Below are 12,206 nucleotides of genomic sequence, written 5' to 3' on the forward strand. Positions count from 1 at the left end.
TCTCTCTGTGACGTGCTTGTAAGACTTGGTTACACATGAGGACTAGATTGGTAAAGCAAGCGGAATGCTGCCCAGGACATACGAAGTGCCATATGAGTGTCTGCTATTATTATTACTGATCTGATTTTAAACTCACTTAATTTAGTTCCTACAACTCTCTGAGGTAGATCAGGGGTTGAAAATTGTCCACCTATGGGCCGACCTTAACTTCCAAATGTGTTTTGTTTGGCTTGCACATATTTCTTTAATTTGAGCCAACATTAAAAAATCTGGAGGTTTTTTTTTTTTTTTTTTTAAATCTGGAGTTTTATATAAAAATCTGAAGTCCTGGCTGCTCCTGAGGACTCCTGGTCTGGCAGCAACCGGCAGGAGCTGCATGCTGCCCACTTCTTCAGGGGAGGAATGCACTCTGCAGCACGATACAGTGGGATGAAACGGATACCCAGCTAACAGTCACTTCAAGCAGAGCTTGTAACCTCAGTCAAGTCCCAGGTAAGGTAGTTCCAGCGTTGATACTGTGGCATAAAAATGTAGAGGAAGTCCAAAATTTGGGCACCCCCCACCATGCTGCTCACCCAACGCTGATGCTCCCTGCCTCTCCACTCTGGGATCTTCAAGCACGTCAGCCATGGTGTTCCTCCTCATTTCTACCAATATCCCAAAGGCTTATATGTCACATGGAAGCACACAAACGTCCAGAAGAGGAGAGGATACCTTTACATTGGTTTCTTTATCTTATAAAGGAAAATCTTTAAAGAAAAAAAAAAAAAAAAAACCCAGCTAACTCCCCTCCACCCCCAACATCCCCACCCCCCAGCTCACAAGTGTTCAGGATGGATCATATTACCAATACCCTTGTGGCCAGGGAGCACGGCTCGCACTTCCTGCTGTTCTAAGTGGGAAGGCAGGATCTGCCTGCAGGAAAGAAGAGACAACATTGGCGAGAAGGCTACCAAGAATGCCAGGTACAGCTCACCTAGTAATTACTCAAGTGCCTACACCCAGCTCCCACCACTTACTAAGCTACCTGTGGGCAACCGAATTTGTGATTCCTTTTTTTTTTTTTTTTTAAGATTTTATTTATTTATTCATGAGAGACACAGAGAGAGAGAGAGAGAGAGGCAGAGACACAGGCAGAGGGAGAAGCAGGCTCCATGCAGGGAGCCGGATGTGGGGAGCCGGATATGGGATTCAATCCCCAGTCTCCAGGATCACGCCCTGGGCAGAAGGTGGCACCAAACCACTGAGCCACCCAGGCTGCCTCGAATTTGTGATTCTTAAGGAAGATTTTTCCCCCCATTTTACCGGTAAACTGAAGCTCATAAAGAATATATAATTCACCCAAAGTGATACAACTAATACAGGGTTGGAATACTGCTTGCCACATAATGAGCATCCAACAAATGACAGCTACTAAATTTTCTGTCTTGTGGGAGGGTGGAGGCCTGATTAATTTAGGAAAGGTTTTATTGTTGACGTTGTTATTGTTTTAAATCACTTTGAGTTCTTTAGAAAGGAGCCCTACAGAGGTTGAAAGTGGCATGATGACTTTGCTGTTTAGAGTTTGAAACTCAATTAAGATATTTACTCCTACCTGAATAATCAACAGCACCAAGCCATCTTTATTGTGTCTCTAGGTACACACCTAAGATGCCATTTAAGATACTATCCAGGGTCATGGGCATAACCTTCCAGGTAGTCATCACCCAAACAAGTCTGGAGGGCCTTGTTTTGTATGAGAATAACAGAGCAGGGCATGAATAGCTGCAGACATCAGAGATTGTTAGAATTTCTTAGCAGGGCTTGCATGCCATTTCATAAACCAAGGGGGAAAAGCTGTAGTAAGTAGAAGCTTTATAGGTAAAATTGTTCCTGATTCCATGCTAAAGACGGAACCCCAAAACAAGACCCAACAGGAGGTTTCTTGGTGATTAGAACCTTCTTGAGTTTGCAATGACAGTGACAGATGCTTCTTATCGTTCTTTTCCAATTGTATCATTCTTTTCCAACTACCTTTACAACAAGCAGGCCAGAGCCCAGTCCTTCACTAATCCCCTGAGATCAACCTTTTAAAATTCTCAGTAGCAAGTGAAGGTCCCACTCTTCCCCACCTCTGATGTTGTTTTCAGATCCCTTCACTGTTGGCATTTGCTCTTACTGGTTATTTCCCATGCTGAATCATTCACCGGCTCTCTGGCCATCTCCTGGGGGAGCCAAATAGTTTAAAACATCCTCAGTGACTCATGTAGCCTTACTAGTTCTTTTATTTATTTAATTTTTTTGTGGATGTGTCACACACACATACAAAATAAGACTCTAAAAAATAGAGTTCTGTTTACTCAGTCATAGAGTAGCAAATCTCTGCTTTCTCCGTGCGTGTCTTCACTTGTAGCTTCCTAGTTCGTATAATTGGCGTAAACCTTGGATTATTAATCTTTAACCAAGTCCCAGGTTTAACCAAGAGTATTAAATTCAGGATTCAGCTTCACAAAGGTTAAGAATTCCTTGATGAAAAAGAAGGGCATATCATTATTCTTTTGCCCATCGGATCAGTTGCTTTGCTACCTTCAGCTCTTCTGGCATCAAAACCCTGTGTGTGAAATCATTTGGTAATGAGACTAACAGAGTCAGCGGTGCAATCCTTTTTTATTATTTAAAAAATCCCTGAAAATATAAGATGCTCAGTAACTAAAAGGAAAAGGCCTGATGAAAGCGATAAGAGACATGAGAGGCACCCAGGGTGGACACTGCTGCAAATACTTAGCCCTGCTGTTAAACTGTTCTGTGGGACTTGGCTCTTTACAGCTTGAGATCATTGCTTAAGTCTTTGTAGGGAGCATTTAAAGTAAAGTGAGCCTCTTTTTGCTTATCCCACAGCTGCCATTTTGCCTTAACAGCATATTCCTTGAGGCCTTCTTAAGGCAATGTCGGGCTCTAATGCAGATACATCTTTGCAGACTATGCTCCGTCCTAACTCCTTAGTGTGGTACCCCTCTCCAGCCTAATCTTGCTGACTTGCCTCCACCCCCACTGAAACCTCCCGACACACTCTGTGATCCCGGTGTACCCAGCACATCACACAATTACCAAGTGGGCCCAATGCCTTACACATCAGAGTTTTGAACATGCTACCCCTTCCTAGAATGCCCTTCTCTACTTCCTCTGCTTGGAGAACACCTATTTGTCTTTCAACATCCAACATCAAGCATTTAAAAAAAAAATTTCTCTGGCCTCTCCACCTCTCCAAATTGCACCAGAGCTTTGGATCCAGCACTGTACCTTGTATGCACCTCTGGTACAGCAATTGCTCTCTCGATCTCAATGTCAGTCTCCCTTGTATCCAGAGGCAATCACTTATCTATACTTCGCCTCTAGAGATTTGGCTATTCTGGGCATTTCATATAAATGGAATCATATGATATATCATTCTGCAGCCCTTTGCGTCTGGCTTCTTTCACTTAGAATATTGTCAAGATTTATCCACATTATACTATATCAGTACTTCATCCCTTTTTATGGCTGAAATATTCCATTGCATGAATATACTGCATTTAATTTATCACCGGTTGATGGACATTAGGGTTGTTTCCACTTTTTGGCTGTCATGAATAATACTGATGCAAACATTTGTATACTTCTTCATGCGGACATTCTCATGCATGAGAATGCATTTCATTTCTCTTGCTAGTATACCTAGGTGTAAAATTCCTGGGTCGTGTGGTAACTCTGTGTTTAAACTCTTTAGGAACTTTTAGACTTTTTTCCAAGGGGCCTACATCAGTTTATATCCCCACCAGCAATGTATTAGATCTCCAAATTCTCCACATCCTCACACACAATTATTATTATCTGCCTTTTTGATTATAGCTGTCTTTGCAGGTTTGAAGTGGTATCTCATTGTAGTTTTGATTTGTATTTCCTTGATGGTTAATAAAGTTGAACATCTTTTCATCTATTTATTGACCATTTACATATCTGCTTTGGAGAAATGCCCATTCAGATCCTTGGCCTATTTATAACTGGTTTATCTGTCTTTTTGTTATTGCATTGTCAAAGTTCTTTATATATTTCAAATACAATTTATTTATTAGATATATGAATTCCAAATGTTTCCTCCCATTCTATGAGTTGTCTTTCCACTTTCCTGATAGTGGCCTTTGAAGCATGAAAGTTTCAAATTTTGGTGAAGTCCAATTTATCTATATTTTCTTTTGTGGCTATGCTTTTGGTGTTATATCTAAGAAATCACTGCCTAATCCAAGATAATGATGATTTCCACCTACAGTGTCTTCCAAGGGTTTTATCTCTCTCTCTTTTTTTAAAGATTTATCTATTTATTTTAGGAAGAAAGAGAGAGTGGGGGTGAGGAGGGGGAGGGGGTAGAGGGAAAAGGACAGAGAGAATCTCAAGCAGACTCCCTATTGGGCATGGGGCCTGATGTGGGGCTGGATCTTACAACCCTGAGAACACGACCTGAGCTGAAATCAAGAGTCAGATGCTTACCTGACTGAGCCACTCAGGCATCCTGGGTTCTTATATTTTAGAGGTTTTTGATCCATTTCAGTTAGTTTTTGTAAATGGTGTAAGATAAAGGTCCTCTTTCCTTCATGTGAATATCTAGTTGTTCCAGTACCGTCTGTTGAAGGAATTATTCTTCCTCCATCCAATTGTTTGGGCACCTCGTTGAAATTAAATTGACTATAATTGTAAGGATTTCAGATTCTCAATTCTATTCTGTTGGTCTGTATATCTGTTCTTGTACCAATAATCACACTACCTTGCTTACTGTAGTTTGCATGGTCTTATAATTGAGAAGTGTGAATTTTCCAACTTCATTCTATTTCAGGGTTGTTTTGGTTTTTCTGGTCCCCTTGAACTTCTATATGAATTTTAGAACCAGCTTATCAAGTTTTGCAGAGGTGAGCTAGAATCTCAAAAGGGATTGCACTTAATCTGTGGATCAATTGGATTAAAATTGCCATATCCAACAGTATTGTCCTTTGATCAATGAGCATGGGATGTCTTTCCATTTATTTAGATCTTCTTTAATTTCTTTCAGCAGTATTTTATAAATTTCAGGCTATCTACTTTGTACTTCCTTTGTTAAATTTATTCCTGAGTATTTTGTTCCTTTTGATGCTATTATAAATGGAATCATTTTCTTGATTTCTTTTTTTTTTAAAGAATTTATTTATTAATGAGACAGAGAGAGAGAGAGAGAGAAAGGCAGAGACACAGGCAGAGGGAGAAGCAGGCTCCATGCAGGGAGCTCGACATGGGACTCCATTTCAGGACTCCAGGATCGTGCCCTGGGCTGAAGGCAGGCACTAAACCTCTGAGCCACCAGGGATCCCCATTTTCTTGATTTCATTTTCAAATTGCTCATTTCAAGAATACAGAAATACAATTGACTTTTATATCTGATACTCTATCTTACAACTTTGCTGAACTCAATTTTTAGTTCTAATAATTTTTAGTGGATTCCTTAGGATTTTCTACATATGATTATGTCATTTGCAAATATAGTTTTACTTCTTCCTTTCCCATATGATTGCTTTTATTTTTTTCCCCTTGCCTAATTGCCTGATTCATTGCAGTAGAATGTTCAATACAAGTGAGAATGGACATCCTTGTCTTGTTCCTGGTCTTAGGGAGAAAACATTCAGTCTTTCACCATTAAATATCATGTTAGCTGTAGGTTTTTCATAGATGCCTTTTGTTAGCTAGAGAGTTTCTATTCTTAGTTTATGGAGTATTTTTTCAACTAATGAAAGGGTGTTGGATTTTGTCAAATGTTTGTCTGTATTTTTGCATCTATATTCATAAAGGATATATTAGTCTATAGTTTTCTTTTGTGTTATATCTTTGTCTGGTTTCCAGGTCATACTGGCCTCATAGAATGAGTTGGGAACTATTTCCTCCTTTTCTATTTTGTGGAAGACTTTGTGAAGAATTGGTATTGATTCTTTAAATATTTGTAGAATTCAGGGAGGGACACCTGGGTGGTTCAGTTGATTAAGTGTCTGCCTTTGGCTCAGGTCATGATCACAGGGACCTGGGATCCAGCCCCTTGTCACTTGGCTCTCTGATCAGCAGGGAGTCTGCTTCTCCCTCCCTCTGCCGCTCCCCCCTGCTTGTGCACACACTCTCTCTCAAAGAAACAAATACAATCTTTAAAAAATATATTTGTAGGGATCCCTGGGTGGCGCAGCGCTTTGGCGCCTGCCTTTGGCCCAGGGCGCGATCCCAGAGACCCGGGATCGAGTCCCACGTCGGGCTCCCGGTGCATGGAGCCTGCTTCTCCCTCTGCCTGTGTCTCTGTCTCTCTCTCTCTCTCTCTGTGTGACTATCATAAATAAATTAAAAAAAAATTTTTTTTAAATTAAAAAAAAATATATTTGTAGAATTCACCAGTGAAGCCATCTGTATGTGGGGTTTTCTGTGGGTAGTTTTAAAATTACTAAATGTTTTAAAACATGTGTTTTATTATCATTCAAGCATGGTAAGGCTCTTAGATCAAGAGGTAATTGCCAGGGATCCCTGGGTGGTGCAGCGGTTTGGCGCCTGCCTTTGGCCCAGGGCGCGATCCTGGAGACCCGGGATCGAATCCCACGTCGGGCTCCCGGTGCATGGAGCCTGCTTCTCCCTCTGCCTGTGTCTCTGCCTCTCTCTCTCTCTGTGACTATCATAAATAAATAAAAATTAAAAAAAAAAAAAGAGGTAATTGCCATTGAAAAGATAGTTTGTTACTCACAGTTCACAAGGTCTTACACACAAGGGAAAACAACAGGGTCAATCAGGAGACAAAGAGATCAAGGTAAACACATTGGCAGGAACTTTTTTAATGGTTTCCATGGAAGGCAGTGTAAGGAGGTTTAGGATTGGCTAATTTGAATAATTTTAGAAGGCTCTGGGGCATAGGGGTTGTTCCTAGTTGCCTGGTAACTGGACCTGGGGTGATTAGGGCAGGGAAATAGTGGCCCAGAGTATAAGAGCCCAATAGCAGAGATGGTAGAGGCACGGACTTTGGATTTGTTAGTTTGCATATGAAAGGTGCACTCACAGGTGAGTAAGTTATTATCTGTAAGGACTGGCTAATTTGGAAGGGGCATTCTCTCTAGGTACCACAGGGCTCCAGATTATCAAAGCATCAGAAATACAGAAAATAAAAATGCATGGTTAAGGGGTGCCTGGGTGGCTCAGTCAGTTAAGCGTTTACCTTTGGCTCAGGTCCTGATCCTGGAGTCCTGGGATCGAGCCCCACGTTGGGCTCCCTGCTCAGTGGGGAGCCTGCTTCTCCCTCTCTCTGCTGCTCCCCCTGCTTGTGAGTACTCTCTCTTTCTCAAACAATAAAACCTTTCTTTAAAAAATACATGATTAATACACAAATTCAATCTCTTTATTATAGGACTATTTGGATTTTCTATTTCCTCTTGAATCAATTTTGTAATTTGTGTTTGTGAAATGTATCCATTTCATCTACATTCAGTAGTTGGTAGTATTTTCTTATAGTACTTTTTTATTTTTCTAATGCTGGTAGCAATGTCCCCCTTTTCACTCCTAATTTTAGTAATTTAAGCCTTCTCTCTTTTTTTATTGGTTAGTCTAGCTAATTATTGGCCAATGTGGTTGATCTTCTTAAAGAACCAACTCCTGGTTTTGTTGATTTTCTCTATTGTTTTTGTATTCTCTATCTCTATTAATTTCCACTGTAATCTTAGTTATTTCTCTCCTTCTACTTGGTTTGGATTTAGTTTGTTTTGCTTTTTCCAGTGTCTTAAGATATAAGTTTGGGGTACAGCTTTGAGATGTGGTTTCCCCCCTTTCCAATATGGGTGATTATAGCTATAAATCCCTCTGTAAAGCACTGCTTTAGCTGCCACCCATAAATGTTAGGCTTTCATTTTCATTCTTCTGAAAATAATGGTTTTCCCTTGTGATTTCTTCTTTGACTTATTTAAAACATGTTGTTCCATTTCCATATATTTGTCAATTTTACTAAAATTCTGTTACTCTTTCTAGTATGGGTTTCTATTTTTATTCCATTTATGGTCAGAGAACATATTTTGTATGATTTCAATCTTTTTTACATTTATTAAGACTAATATAGGGATCCCTGGGGGCGCAGCGGTTTGACGCCTGCCTTTGGCCCAGGGCGTGATCCTGGAGACCCGGGATCGAATCCCACATGGGGCTCCCGGTGCATGGAGCCTGCTTCTCCCTCTGCCTGTGTCTCTGCCTCTCTCTCTCTGTGTGTGTGACTATCATAAATAAATAAAAATTAAAAAAAAAAGACTAATATATATCCTGGAGAATGTTCCATGATGCACATGAGAAGAATGTAGTCTACTATTGTTGAAGTTTTCTATAGATGTTAGGCATAGATGATTTATAGAGCTGTTCAAGAGTCCCATTTCCTTGTTGATCTTCTGTCTAGTTCTATCAATTATTGAAAGAAGGGTATTGAAGTCTCCAACCATTAGTGTTGAATTATCTATTTCCTTGTTCAATTCTGTCAATTTTTGCTTTGTGTTTTTTGGAGGCTGTGTTAAGTGCAAAAATATGTTTATATTTTTATTTTTTATATTTATATTTATAATTTTATTATTATATCTTCCTGGTGAATTGATTCTGTAATCATTATACTACACCCGTCTGTATCTCTATTAACATTGTTTTTGGTTTTAAAATCTATTTTGTCTGATATTAGCCATTCCAGCTTTCTTATGGTTGTCATTCACATGGTATTTATTTTTCTATCCTTTTACTTTCATTCTATTTGTATCTTTGAATCTTATGTGTGTCTCTTGCAGACAGCAGGTATTTGGATCTTGTTCTTTTAATTCTTTCTGACAATCTCTTCCTTTTGATTGGATTGTTTGATCTATTCACGTTTACTGTTATTATTGAAATTGTTGGATTCATGTCTGACATTTTCCTTTCTTTCCTGACTCATGTCTTCTTTGTTCCTTTAGTCTCCTTTATTGCTTTCTTTTGCATTAAATGTTTATTTTCTAGTTTAACTTTTTAATTCCTCTAATGATTTTCCTCACCACATTTTTCGATTTATCTTCTTAGTTGTTACCCTCAGTCTTAGCATATATACTTTAGCTTATCAGAATAGACTTAAGATTTATACAAACAATTATAATGACAAATAGAAAATTTATTCCTACGTATCTCTATTACCCTTTTCCCCTTTCTTGTGCTATTATTGTGTTACATATTTACATGCATCTAATATATGTGTATGTATATATTTTATACATTTTATATATGTGTATATGTATATCCTTTTGTCTCTCAACTTCTATAAAAGATATGAGTTTATAAAATAATAATTATAATGTATTGTTGAGTTTGTAGCATATATAAATATTATTTATATGTACATATGTAATATATACATATATGCATTATAAAGAATATGTTTATACTACAAGAATATATTTATAGAGTTTATTATATTAACCATCTTATTTATCCTTTCTGGTTCTCTTCATCTCTTTGTGGATGTGAGGTACCATCTGATGTCGTTTCTTTACTCTAGTACAAAGTTTTTCCCACTTATCTCCTCTGTTGCTGTCCAATGGTTTCTCTCTTTCTATATATATATATATATATATATATATATATATATATATAGAATGTATATGTACATATAGTTTTATACAATTTCTTTTAAAATAAGTTAAGAGAAGGTCACCTGGCTGGCTCAATCAGAAAAGCATATGACTCTTGATCTCATGGTCTTAAGTTCAAGCCCCATGTTCGGCCTGGAGCCTACTTAAAAAAAAAAAAATTAAATAAATAAATAATAAGAGAAGAAATATACATTTATCCTCCTTACAATTACCTGCGTTAATTGCCTTCTCTGCTTCTCTTAGTGTTTTGTGCATGGAATCAAATTATTCTGTAAGGTTACTTGCTTTCAGCTTAAATAATTTCCTTTGGTGTTCCTGGTAAAGGGAGCCTATATTTTTTGCATTGAATCTTTGTTGTTGCTGCTGCTGTTTTCACTTGATAATGTCCCATGTTATTTCCTGTCAACTCTTCCTCAGAAAGCATAACTTATTATGCCTACATGATATTCCATGGCTAACACACATCTCACCATTCTCCTAAGGGATTATTTTCAACTTATCATTGTAATGAATGATGCTATCATCATCACCGCACCCCAAGACCTGACAGCTCCCCAGTGCAAGTACATATTGCCAAATATGATGAAAGTGAAAAATGTAAATTTTTTTAAAATGTCTTTATATACACATCCTTTAGGAAACATTGTTTTTTAAAATATACAATTCATCTGAGAATATATTTATATCCAAAACGATTCAGACAACACAAAGTCCCCTTTATAGAGCATCTGCATCTCCTTCTAGACATAATCCTTTTTATTGGCTTGGTGTATATACCTTTTCATGTATTTGTCTATGTATTTATAAATACATGCTCAGACACGCACACACAGGGATAGAGACACAGAGACAGAGAGAATATGTTTTTTGTTTGGGTGATGGTTTTAGTTTTACATCATGGGAGCATTCTCTATGTCCTGTTGTTTGTCTTGTTTTCTTTGTCACTTAACATATGTCTGGGGGATCTTTCTGTTTAATAATTTGAATTTATTTTTTTAACAGCCACGTAGAATTTCAGAGTCATTTAACCAACATTTGTTGAGTCCCTGCTGTGTGGCAGGCCCTGGGGATGCTGAGACTATGTTCTCATGGAGCTTTACTGTTCCCAGTATGGATGTACCAAATTTAGTATTCCTGTTTTGATGAATGTGTAGATTTCTTTCCTAAAGACAGGTGCTTAGGAAAGGAATTACTTAGTCACAACTTATGAAAATTTAAAAGTCTCTTGACATGGAGTTTGAAATTGTTTTCCAGTAAATAGGACCAATTTATATTCCCAAGAGGAGTGTATGAGTGTGCTAGCTTGCTTATTTAGTAGATGGAAAATTTCAGTTTTAATTTGCATTTTTATATTGCTACTAAGAATGTTTTTTCACGTTTATTAGCCAATTGTATATTCTTTGTGAAAGAATTTTTTTGCCCAACTCTTAGAAAGGCTTATTTTCCTATTTCATAACTATTTAATATACTGTAGATATTCTTCTTTTGTAGTTTTTGTTGCAAATATTCTTTCCTATTTATTTTTGGTGTCTGATTTTTCTAATATCTCCTTGTTGGATAAAATGAGTTTTCAAAGATTTTATTTTCATGAAGTCAATGCATCCATTTTTTCCCCTTATGATATTTCTTTTACTGGATTTATGCTTACAAAGTCCTTCCCCAAATTAAGATACAAGAAATGATCATACTTTATTTAGCTATTTGGTTTCATTTAACATTAATCTTTTTAATCCACCTGAAAAAATTATTGTAGGGAGTGAAGAAGGATTGGATTTTATTATTTTCCCTCCAAACTATCCTCACACAAGTTCTTAAATGGCTCTTTCTTTGCTCATTATATCTGATATTAGAGAACTCTGTCTCCATTCATACACGTGAGACTCATCTCTTAATTTACATTTTTCACTTTCATCATATTTGGCAATATGTACTTGCACTGGGGAGCTGTCAGGTCTTGGGGTGCGGTGGGGTCAGGTCCTGGGAGGGGGCAGATCTCCTTCCCCAGGTCGGAGACTTCCTTGCCTCCCACTCTCAGTCCCCTAGTACAAGCTTGAGCAATGTTGGCTGTCTCCTGCTTATGGCACAGGGGGCAGGTCACCTGTCTCCTGGGGAACCTCATCCCTTCTGCCCTACATTCAAGCCTTTTTCCAAGAGCTTTTCTCTCCCAGGGGAGGGGAAGCAGGCAGGAGAGCAGGAGGGCCTACCTAGTGCTGGCCGGTCCACCTGCACCTGTTGTTTGCTTCTCCTCACACAGCCAGCTCCAAGGCCACCTGCCAATGTGTTACCCTGCCCACCAGCTGGCACTGCAGAGCTGGTGCTGCTGCTTTTCTCTGTTTCTAGTGGCATCAGGCAGGCAAAAATCCACCCAGGGTATTGTGAGAAGAAGCCAACTCCTCAAAAAATCCTCTCTTCTTCTGACTGGCCTCATTCTGCCAAGAGTTTCTCACAGTGTTTACATGAGTTCCACAGACCACACAGGCCTCTCGGGGTCTGGTGGCTCCACACTCATGCCCCACTGCTCGCCTGATCCAGGCCCCAGGACTTCTTGTTCTTCAAGGCACC

At 38.6% G+C, this 12,206-nt stretch overlaps 1 long non-coding RNA gene across 4 annotated transcripts in view; it reads right to left on the reverse strand.

Annotated features, from left to right (window-relative positions):
* Positions 1-259: 259 nt before the first annotated feature.
* The window catches only part of LOC102155648, a 44,221-nt gene continuing 32,274 nt past the window's right edge, over positions 260-12,206 (reverse strand). For 2 of the 4 annotated variants that reach the window (XR_005370521.1, XR_005370526.1), the window contains 2 exons: positions 848-915; positions 260-515 (listed from right to left, as the gene is read on the reverse strand). This is a non-coding gene — a long non-coding RNA (uncharacterized LOC102155648). Of the gene's footprint in view, positions 750-847; positions 916-12,206 lie in introns of all 4 variants that reach the window. The other 2 variants (XR_005370522.1, XR_005370527.1) reach the window with 1 other exon arrangement.

The sequence above is a fragment of the Canis lupus genome, chromosome 15 (assembly GCF_011100685.1).
Source record: "Canis lupus familiaris isolate Mischka breed German Shepherd chromosome 15, alternate assembly UU_Cfam_GSD_1.0, whole genome shotgun sequence".
Classification (NCBI taxonomy): domain Eukaryota; kingdom Metazoa; phylum Chordata; class Mammalia; order Carnivora; family Canidae; genus Canis; species Canis lupus.